Genomic DNA, 9,652 nt, shown 5'->3' on the forward strand with positions numbered 1-9,652 from the left:
TGCGAAAGTTTGGGTTCACCTCCACAAAAACATACACAAGTGTTTCGTCTATATCTCTATGATTACACGCCCAGTGGAAACTCTGGGATGTTCAATAAGTTCGAATACAAATGTGTTAAAAAATGAAAATACAAGATATTCGTGTCTAAGTCAATTTCTATTTTTTTAAGTCAATTCAAGTGAATTTCTGTTGAAGCAATGTTTATTGAGAACTTTTAGAGCATATTCGTTGGGAGAACGACGTCGCGGTACTCTTTCATCGTGCGCGGTAAACAAACAACAAATGACAGCAGGTCGACATCATGCGCGTCGGTTAGTCTATATACGAGGCTAAAGCTGACACCAATATCAATTTATAGAATGCACAGGGTGCGCACCTACACAACGCTGGAAAGTTGTATTCGAACATATTGAACACAAATGTATATGGCGCATTCGAAATATAATGAGTTATTATTATTTCGTAGGTATTTGACAAAAACGATTTTTGAATTTTGTTTACTTAATTTCAACTCAAACTTGTGACATATTTAAAAAAAAAACACTAAGGGCATTCACTTAACGGCCTAAATGCCTGCATATACCGTGATAAACTCCCTAAGTAACAATTTTAGTTTTACGAATTACTTCCAGGGTGCTATAAATAAACGCACATAAAACCACGGTCAAGGAACTTTTGCCTTCATCGCATCCCCCAAAACCTCTTGTAGGCTAGAATGTGACTAGTTGGCCCACTCTAAAAGAGGCTATGAAGTGTATATTTATGTCTGTTTGGGCTCGGACGTGAACCCAACGTTTGTAGGCGGAGCGATGAACTGGTGGAAAGGGAAAACTAGGACCAATTCCAGGGCAGGGAATCTAGGAACACACTATACTGCTACTAATACTAAACTTTATTTACAATTAGTTGCTTAAATGTTCACTTGTTGGCTTCCGTATTGAGACTGACTCGCTTGAGTTGGGATGCCTCCTTTTATAGCACTCTGGGTTTCTTCTAGAGACTTCGGAGCCCATCTGTCGCGTGGCTGTTGCTAACGTCGTTTTTGACTCGTGTAGTCGTAGCTACAATGGTGACTACGATAAAAAAAACATTCTTGCGGTTGGGAGCGCTAGTCGCCTACAATTTGTGGGCTTAGTGGCCGTGCGGTTAGTGTCACCAAGGCATTTAGCCGCATCGTGCTAAGGAGTGTGGGTTCGATTCCCGCTTCAGTCCGCAAAACTTTTCGTCAGGAATGTATTTCGACTGTGCCACTGGACGTTGCATGCTAGTCCGTTGTCTAGTGTTGGTGCTTCCTTCAAAGGACATAATCGTCCACTGGAAGCATTAACGTGTCGGTGTCTTTTAGAAAAAAAAAAAAAAAAAAAAAAAATGTCACAAATAAAGCAAAACAGCATTGATGGTAGCTATTTTGAGAGGCCACCTGTTCTAGATGGATGTCGCATCATCTTGAAAATGATTTTATTATAACGTCGTTCTTGCCGGATTCATTCCAACGTAAACAAAACAAAATAAGATTGAAACACATCTGTGACAATTTATTTTGAAGTGCTTTTTATTTAAAGTGATTTACTTTGATATAGTGCTCAAATCATTAGTGCCGAGTGAGATTTACTGTGAAATGTGATGAGAAAGAAGTGAATTTGCCTGTGCCCCCTCTGAAAATGGCGTATTTCTAGTTATTTAGCAATTGCTAAAATAAATTGCCAGGTGAAGAATTCAACATTTATTGGTTTGATTGGGCAGTTAAGTTGCTTAAGTTATAATCAGTCAGTTTAATTATCACACCGTAGCATCTAATGAGCGAATTCATGGAGATAATATGATTTGATAAAGTGAAATTTTGGAAACCGGAGTGAAATTAATATGGCGGAACCATAATTAATAGATTGTCATCGACAAATGCTGTTTTGTCATCATAATTACACAAATAAGGGCACACTGTTATACTTCGGCATTTGCAGATGTAAAATTTCCCTAAAAAATGCTGATTGAAGATGATTTTGCTTTTTTCGGTTTTTATGGTGACTGAGCAGCATTCAACAAAGTTTTCAATTTGGGTGTGCTATTATGAAGAATATGCCCAAAAGCAATGAAAACGGACATTAGTTGGTCGTTTTTCCGTCACGAATAAGTGTTTACAATGCATCGCAATGCATTTGTAATGCTTCTGAAGAGCACAAATACTGATTTAAGGTGAAACATCTCGGAATCCAAAGATGTCCGTCACAATGGCCGACTTGTGCCCCTACTCACGTTTTCAAAGGCACTAAACTTGAGAAATAGTTGACAAACGTTTCTGATCTTCTTATTTTAAGCTTTCTGCTAGTGCACAAAGCCAAAATAAAAACATCACTGTTGTTGGATGCTTCCTTCGCGAGATTTGTGCCTTTGAAGTTTCAGTGCAATCTTAGAAGTTGATTCCAAACTGTTTCACCTTAAGAGGTATAAATAAGGTAAGTTATCAAGATTCAAGTGCAAGTCAACCAGTTTAAAAGCAGCTTTCATGACAACAAAGTGTATTCTATCAATCTTTTATCATAGCCGTCACAAATAAGTGTCATTCAGCCACCACTAGCAGTTTAAATGAGGTATTATATGCTGCAATAAAGCTGGTTTTGTAGCCACAAAATTTAAACTTTATAGTTTGCCTCTAAAAGGTTTTGAAAACAACTAAGAGCTGACTTACCAAAAATCATGTTCAAGCAACGTTAAATGTCGCCTCTAGCTACCATAGTATTCACGTTACTGTCATAAAACATTAATAAATCCACACGAATGCCAAATTGCTGTGGAATTGTTACTTGGGTCGTTACCGTTTTGATTCATATTACGGACACTTAAGGCCTCAGTGAAGTATAACTCATCAGAAAGCATATAAAATATATCATTCTGTACAATTCCTCCGTGTTATCGACGCTTTAAAACACTTAACTTTCGAATGGTGGGTGAAGGTTTTGATTCCACGACAGGAATAATTTTTAATAAATGGAAATGTGTGGCCTTTTCATGATTCTTATTCCGGACGTCTCTTCACTTTTGCCTAATATTCCGGACACTTTGATTCGAAATCCGTACAGCTCATGAAAATCATGGTTAGAAAGGTCAAATCATCAATTGAAATCAACAAACCATTAAATAGACGTCTGAGGCAATTGGGTATTATAAATTTGTATAGATATCTATGGAAAATGATTATTAAAACAAGCTTGGGAAGTGAGAACTTTTGAGTGGAAACAATTGAAACATTTCGTGTGAAATGTTTCCCATACAAAGTTGAGGGTCCGGAATTTGAAGCTGTCCGTAATATTAATCAAAACGGTATCTCAAATGTTTCACAAAATTGCGTAAACTTTGTAGGAATTATTTCAAGCCGTTGAAATTCAATGGTTAACCAATCCAAGAATGCGTCGGTCATCATAGCAACTTAGAACGTTATTTGCAAATAAACAACAAATCATGAAAAACAATGGACCTATGCACGGGTTCACTATTTGACGTTTTAGCGGTGCCGTGTTATTTATGTGACCATGGAAACCAGTGAATTCGGCACCGCTCAAACGTCAAATTAGTGAATTCGTGCAAAGGTCCATGGACCGATGCACGAGTTCACTAATTTGACGTTTGAGCGGTGCCGAATTCACTCGTTCCCATGGTCACGCAAACAACACGGCACCGCTCAAACGTCAAATAATGAATCCGTGCATTGGTCCATTGGAAAATGTAAATGAAAGTTGGACGAAATTGAAGTGTTGTGTCTGAGTCTATGCAATATTGGGGCTGTTCATTTATCACGTAAGGGGTCATGAAGAAGGGGATGGTAGTTTGAGTTTTCTTATTCGCCATGCTAATAACTTTCCATTTTCTTACAAAAATATTACCATGGGGTCGTCTTAGGTAATTAATGGGCAGCCCCGATGTTTTGACCAAACTGAACGCAAGGCACATCGACTACCATTTCTTGCTATCGAATTGGGTTCTAGTCGATAGAGGTGTTGTGCAATTGAATATTTGAGTATACAGACTGCGTTGTTTTCCGTTTATGAAACATATACAAAATTCCACTTGGGATCACTTGAATAATTGTGAGAAATTATTTAAAAGTGATGGTAACAATTTTGACAATAAATAATAAGTTGAATGAGGAGTTCTTGTAGCAACAGTACAAAAGGTCGGTTTTCGTTGACGAACTGGTAGGAATTCTGAGTACCGTGAAGAATACAGTAGAAGGTTTGTCAACTACGGTTAACCTTGTCTGAAACAAATCGAATAAAACTTCTTAAGTCATATAAACAAACAAACTGTTGACAAGTGAGTTGGGTAACTAGATTATAAACTTCTTGTTTTTTGTCGTCAGGTGCCAGAAAAGAAATATTTCATTTGAAATGTTTCATCGCCAATATATCAGTTTACGCTACTTTATTCCCCTACTGATTTTCTCAGCTTTGGAACGACCAAAAATGTTGGATAAAGTGGGCATGATAACAATCCGTGTGGTACTCAAAACTGTCGTAATCGGCGGACCCCGATTCGGTAGGTGCCCTGACGAACTTGTGACTCTCCATTGCGATGACAATCCTTCAATCGCACCACTTTTCTGCTCTTCGCTGCTGTCGGAGAAGTCTCAACCCGATTCCGATGGTGACCCGTTCGCTTTGCCGTCCGTGATACGAATGAGGTGTGAATGCAATGGTGTCACTGTTTTATTCCATTGCTTTGTTCGTTGGCAGGGAAACTTCTTCTTCTTTCTGGCGTTACGTCCCAACTGGGACAGAGCCTGCTTCTCAGCTTAGTGTTCTTAGTGAGCACTTCCACAGTTACTAACTGAGAGCTTTCTTTGCCAATTGACCATTTTTGCATGTGCATATCGTGTGGCAGGTACGAAGATACTCTATGCCCTGGGAATCGAGAAAATTTCCAACCCGAAAAAATCCTCGACCAGTGGGATTCGAACCCACGACCCTCAGCTTAGTCCTGCTGAAAAGCTACGCGTTTACCGCTACGGCTATATGGTGGCAGGGAAACCTCAACGCGATTTTTGCCTCTGCTATTCACGTTCTCGAGCAGAGTAAGCCACACCTCTTTTACAACGAAGTGGATAATTCGCAAAAAGGCCAGACCCTACTGTATGGGATACGTGAATCAGCTATTTTTAAATAATATCAAACTACTAATTTAAAAGCAAGTTATTTTTTAACAGTTTTATTGTTCATATCGTTCTTTATTCTCTACAATACTTCCATCCTGTACTCTCTTAATGTAGGAAAAAACAAAGAAAAGTATTTTTATTTTTTGTTAATATTGATACATTTTGATAATTTCAATTCATTTTGTTGCATTTTGAACAGCTATGTATGTTTATTCAAATATGCTGTAAAGTACCATATCCTTAAACCGGTTTGGTTTTCTTGTCGCCCGTTTTGGCCGTCCATTGATTTCTCCGTCGTTATCCTGTACGTCCTGAAGCTCGATTCCAATATCGTTTCCCTGAGTTTCTGCTTTTGAGTGGGAAGTATTTCGATCATCTTTATTGCTTGTTTGCTCATCTTGTTCTTGAAGACAAAGTGGAACTTTCTTGACATCCTGCACGTTGCGAGAGTATTGGACTCCTCTTTCACTTCGAACGACAACTTTTGCTCCTTCTCTGGCGATTACGCAAAACCTCTCTGCCGTGAACTCCGGATGTGATTTCTGCCTCTTTTGAATTGCAACCAAAACCGTATCTCCTACCTGAATGTCCGAATCCTTAGCTCCTCTTTGTTTGTCTGCATATACCTTGCTTTTGAGTTTAGAAACGGCATCCTATTCCTTTATGTCCGTCCGATCCAACATTTCTGGAGAGCTAGAATCCCAAAGGCTAGGAAAAGTTCCTCGGAATTTCCATCCGACCAGTAATTCAAATGGAGTAACGCCGAGGCGCGATAACGGACGCACTTTATTATGTGCATGGACATATTTTTCCAGTGCCGTTCTCCAATTCATGTTATCCAACTTGGCTGCGGATAACGCATGCTTAATCCCAGCATTCTGCCGTTCCACTGCCCCATTCGATTGAGCGCTCAAGGGTATGGATTTGCGAATTTTTATGCCTCGATCTTCCCACATCTTAACAAACTTGTCACTCTGAAATGGGGGTCCGTTATCGCTCTGTATAGCTAGAGGATAACCCCAAATTTCAAAGATCTTCAAAAGAGCTGAATTAGTTGATTCGGCGTCGATATGTTTCATCTCGATGACGTGAATATACCTATAAACAGATAAAAACATTCAATCAAAGTGAACGACAAACATATGGTTCACGTACCTTGAATACGTGTCCACTACCACCAAAAATTCTCCATGACCGAAATCCTTATCCGTGAAAAAATCAATTTGTAGGATTTCCCACGGTCCTTGAGGCAGCTCTCTAGTCGTGAGTGGAAGTGGCGCATTCTTTCTCGACAGCCTCAGACATGTTTCACATTTGTCAACATACGCTTGAACCTCCTTATTCATGCTGGGCCACCAAAAATGATTTCGCAGAATTATTTTCATAGATGAAACTCCTAGGTTACCCTGGTGCGCAAGCTCCATTGCTTTCATTCTCAACTTAGTTGGCAGTATAGCACGATCCTCTTTGAAAATGAGAGCTCCTAGTACTCGCATATATTTTGCGTGGCACTCATAGGCTCTATAATCCGCATTCCAGGATCCAGATTTCAGGGCTTCCCGAATATCATTCTGTTCTTTATCGATCTCGGCTTCTATTTTAATTTCGTTCCAATTCAACTCCATATTACCAGCATCAAGACTAAATAACAAATGGTCTTCTGCCGAATCATCGAAAGATTTTGCTGATTTATCCTCTTGCACTAATCGAGATAACGTGTCTGCAATATTCATGTCGCCTGGGACACTTTCGACTGTAAAATCGAAGGGCTGCAGCCTGAGCGCCCATGCCTCTGCTCGCGAAACGGCTCTTTTACCAATTCAGTGTAGGCCACCAAAGATAAATTCGTTCGATTTGGCGTCAGTCCTGATCTTGAATGTTTGACTCATCAAATAACTAGAGAACCTTTCTACCCCCCATACCATGGCCAGTGCCTCTTTTTGAGTATGTGGGTATTTTTGTTCAGCTGCAGATAGTGATTTGGAAGCACACGCAATTACCCTTGGTTGAGACTGAGAATCAAATTGAACTAGAACAGCCCCTAAGCCTTGGGGGGAAGCATCCACATATAGCTCTGTTTCGTCTGACTGATTGTAATATCCCAAAGTTTTATCTTCGTCCAGGCTTCGTTTTTTAAGTAATCGAATTCATTTTCCAGCTCTTCAGTCCAGTAGAATCGTTCAGCTCTCGATAGTTCTCTCAACCGCCACGTCTTCTCTGCTCTGTTAGGAATAAATCTATCGATGAACTGACACTTATATTGAGCTGTTCGGTAATCCAATCCGCATGGTTATTAAATTAATTAACTCATTACGCGTGGTAAAGATGGACAAATTATGGGTGAAATTATGAAAAAAATCCACGTGCTCGGCTGGGATTTGAACCCAGGACTCTTGTATGCTAGACGAGCGCTTTACCAACTAAGCTACCGAGCCACTTGGTGACCCAATAACTGAGTTGGTTACAAGTTTAGAATTCAAATCCCTACAGACCACGCGGACCCCTTTCATAACCAATATCCATCCATCTCTTGTTCCTACACACGCGGAGCGAGCGAGTAATTTGTCCATCTTTACCACGCGTAATGAGTTAATTAATTTAATAACCATGCGGATTGGATTACCGAACAGCTCAATATAAGTGTCAGTTTATATTAGAGTGTACTGCCTCTCTGTAGTAGTCATGTCGTCACTTGAGTGAGAACGACACGTTGATAGCCTTCCCACATCTTTACTCTTCCACAATACAGTTGTTGTGGAAGCGATGTAGGTACGATAGGCAAACAGTTTCAACACTAAATAAATCGCACTCGCTCGCTCCGCGTGTGTAGGAACAAGAGATGGATGGATATTGGTTATGAAAGGGGTCCGCGTGGTCTGTAGGGATTTGAATTCTAAACTTGTAACCAACTCAGTTATTGGGTCACCAAGTGGCTCGGTAGCTTAGTTGGTAAAGCGCTCGTCTAGCATACAAGAGTCCTGGGTTCAAATCCCAGCCGAGCACGTGGATTTTTTTCATAATTTCACCCATAATTTGTCCATCTTTACCACGCGTAATGAGTTAATTAATCTATCGATGAAGTTTATCAATCCTAAGAAACTTCTCACTTCATCTTGATTTTTTGGTATGCGGAACTGCTGGATGGCTTTAATCTTCTCTTCTTCTACGCTCCAACCGCTGGCTGACAAATTGAATCCCAAAAACGTCACTTCCTGTTTTTGCAGAAAACATTTGCTCTCATTGATCATTACATTATGATCTTCAAGTCGTTCCATAACCTCCGCTAGGTTTCTGTCGTGTTCATCAATTGTAGCGCCAAACACTAAAACATCGTCCTGGTAGTTAACAGTGCCTTTGCATCCCGCTAAGATAACCGACTGCATTATTTCTTGAAATATATCTGGAGCGTTGCAAAGACCGAATGGAAGACGCCGACATCTGTATAGTGCTTCGCCGGAGAAAAAGTTCGTTAAATGACGACAGCGTTCGTCAAGAACGACATGGAAGAACGCATGTTTTAAATCCAATGTAGAAAACCATTTTTGCGCCGTGTAGCTCCATAATAATTGATTCTAGTGTCGGCATTTTGAATGGCGTACGATAAATGCATTTGTTTGGACCTCTTAAGTCGACGACCAGGCGAATGTGTATGTATAGTTTAGCACGGCTCGGTCAAGTTGTTTTTCGCTCCGTCTATTTCTTCCTTTAGTCACTGTATTTTCCAGAATTTCCGATATTCGGCGTTTTCGGTATTCGAAGTGCGGTCCGTGGAAGGCGACTCCGGTGAAGATTGCGTTAATATCAGTCCGATTCCGCGTTAAAAACTCTTCTGATATTTTTTCTGAGGATAACCTCAATGTGTGAAAAGACGAACACTAGCGTTTCTCCGCGCCGCGAGCCCAATTCCAATTGGATTTGTTGTTGCTGATTGTGAAAGTATCACCAACACCATATGGCGAAAGACATATGTGGAACCTGTGGACAGGAAGAACCAACACAAGCAAGTTGCAAAAAGCACAGTAAGCGGAAAAATCAAAACATCGGCTGGATTTCGTGTGACAGCTGTGACAAGTGGTTCCACACCGTTTGTGTACGTGTCAGCAGTCTACTACTAGCGGATATAAGTAGCTACTGGTACTTTTGTGAAAATTGCACCGTTCGCGGAACGCTCGTTCAGAAGCAGGTTTCCTCTCCCACTGGCCCAAAGAGTAGCGACCTAGCGAAAATCACGAGCACCATCAGTGAGCTTTCGGAGGAGCTTGTGAAAGTGCAAACCGAGCTGGAAATTTGTCGGTCTACGTGCAGGAAGCAAATAGATAAGCTGAGGAATCAGCTGCAAACGTCAGAGCAGTTGAACGACAAGAATTCAGCGCAGCGTGAACTTGTTGCTGACATTGAGAAGAAATTGGAAGTGATTGAATCTGGTGCCAAACTTGCGAACACCTGTCTGCGAAGTGTGAACGATCACAGGATCGCTATTAACAAAATTCCCTTTCGCGAAGGAG

The sequence above is a fragment of the Aedes aegypti genome, chromosome 2 (assembly GCF_002204515.2).
Source record: "Aedes aegypti strain LVP_AGWG chromosome 2, AaegL5.0 Primary Assembly, whole genome shotgun sequence".
NCBI lineage: Eukaryota > Metazoa > Arthropoda > Insecta > Diptera > Culicidae > Aedes > Aedes aegypti.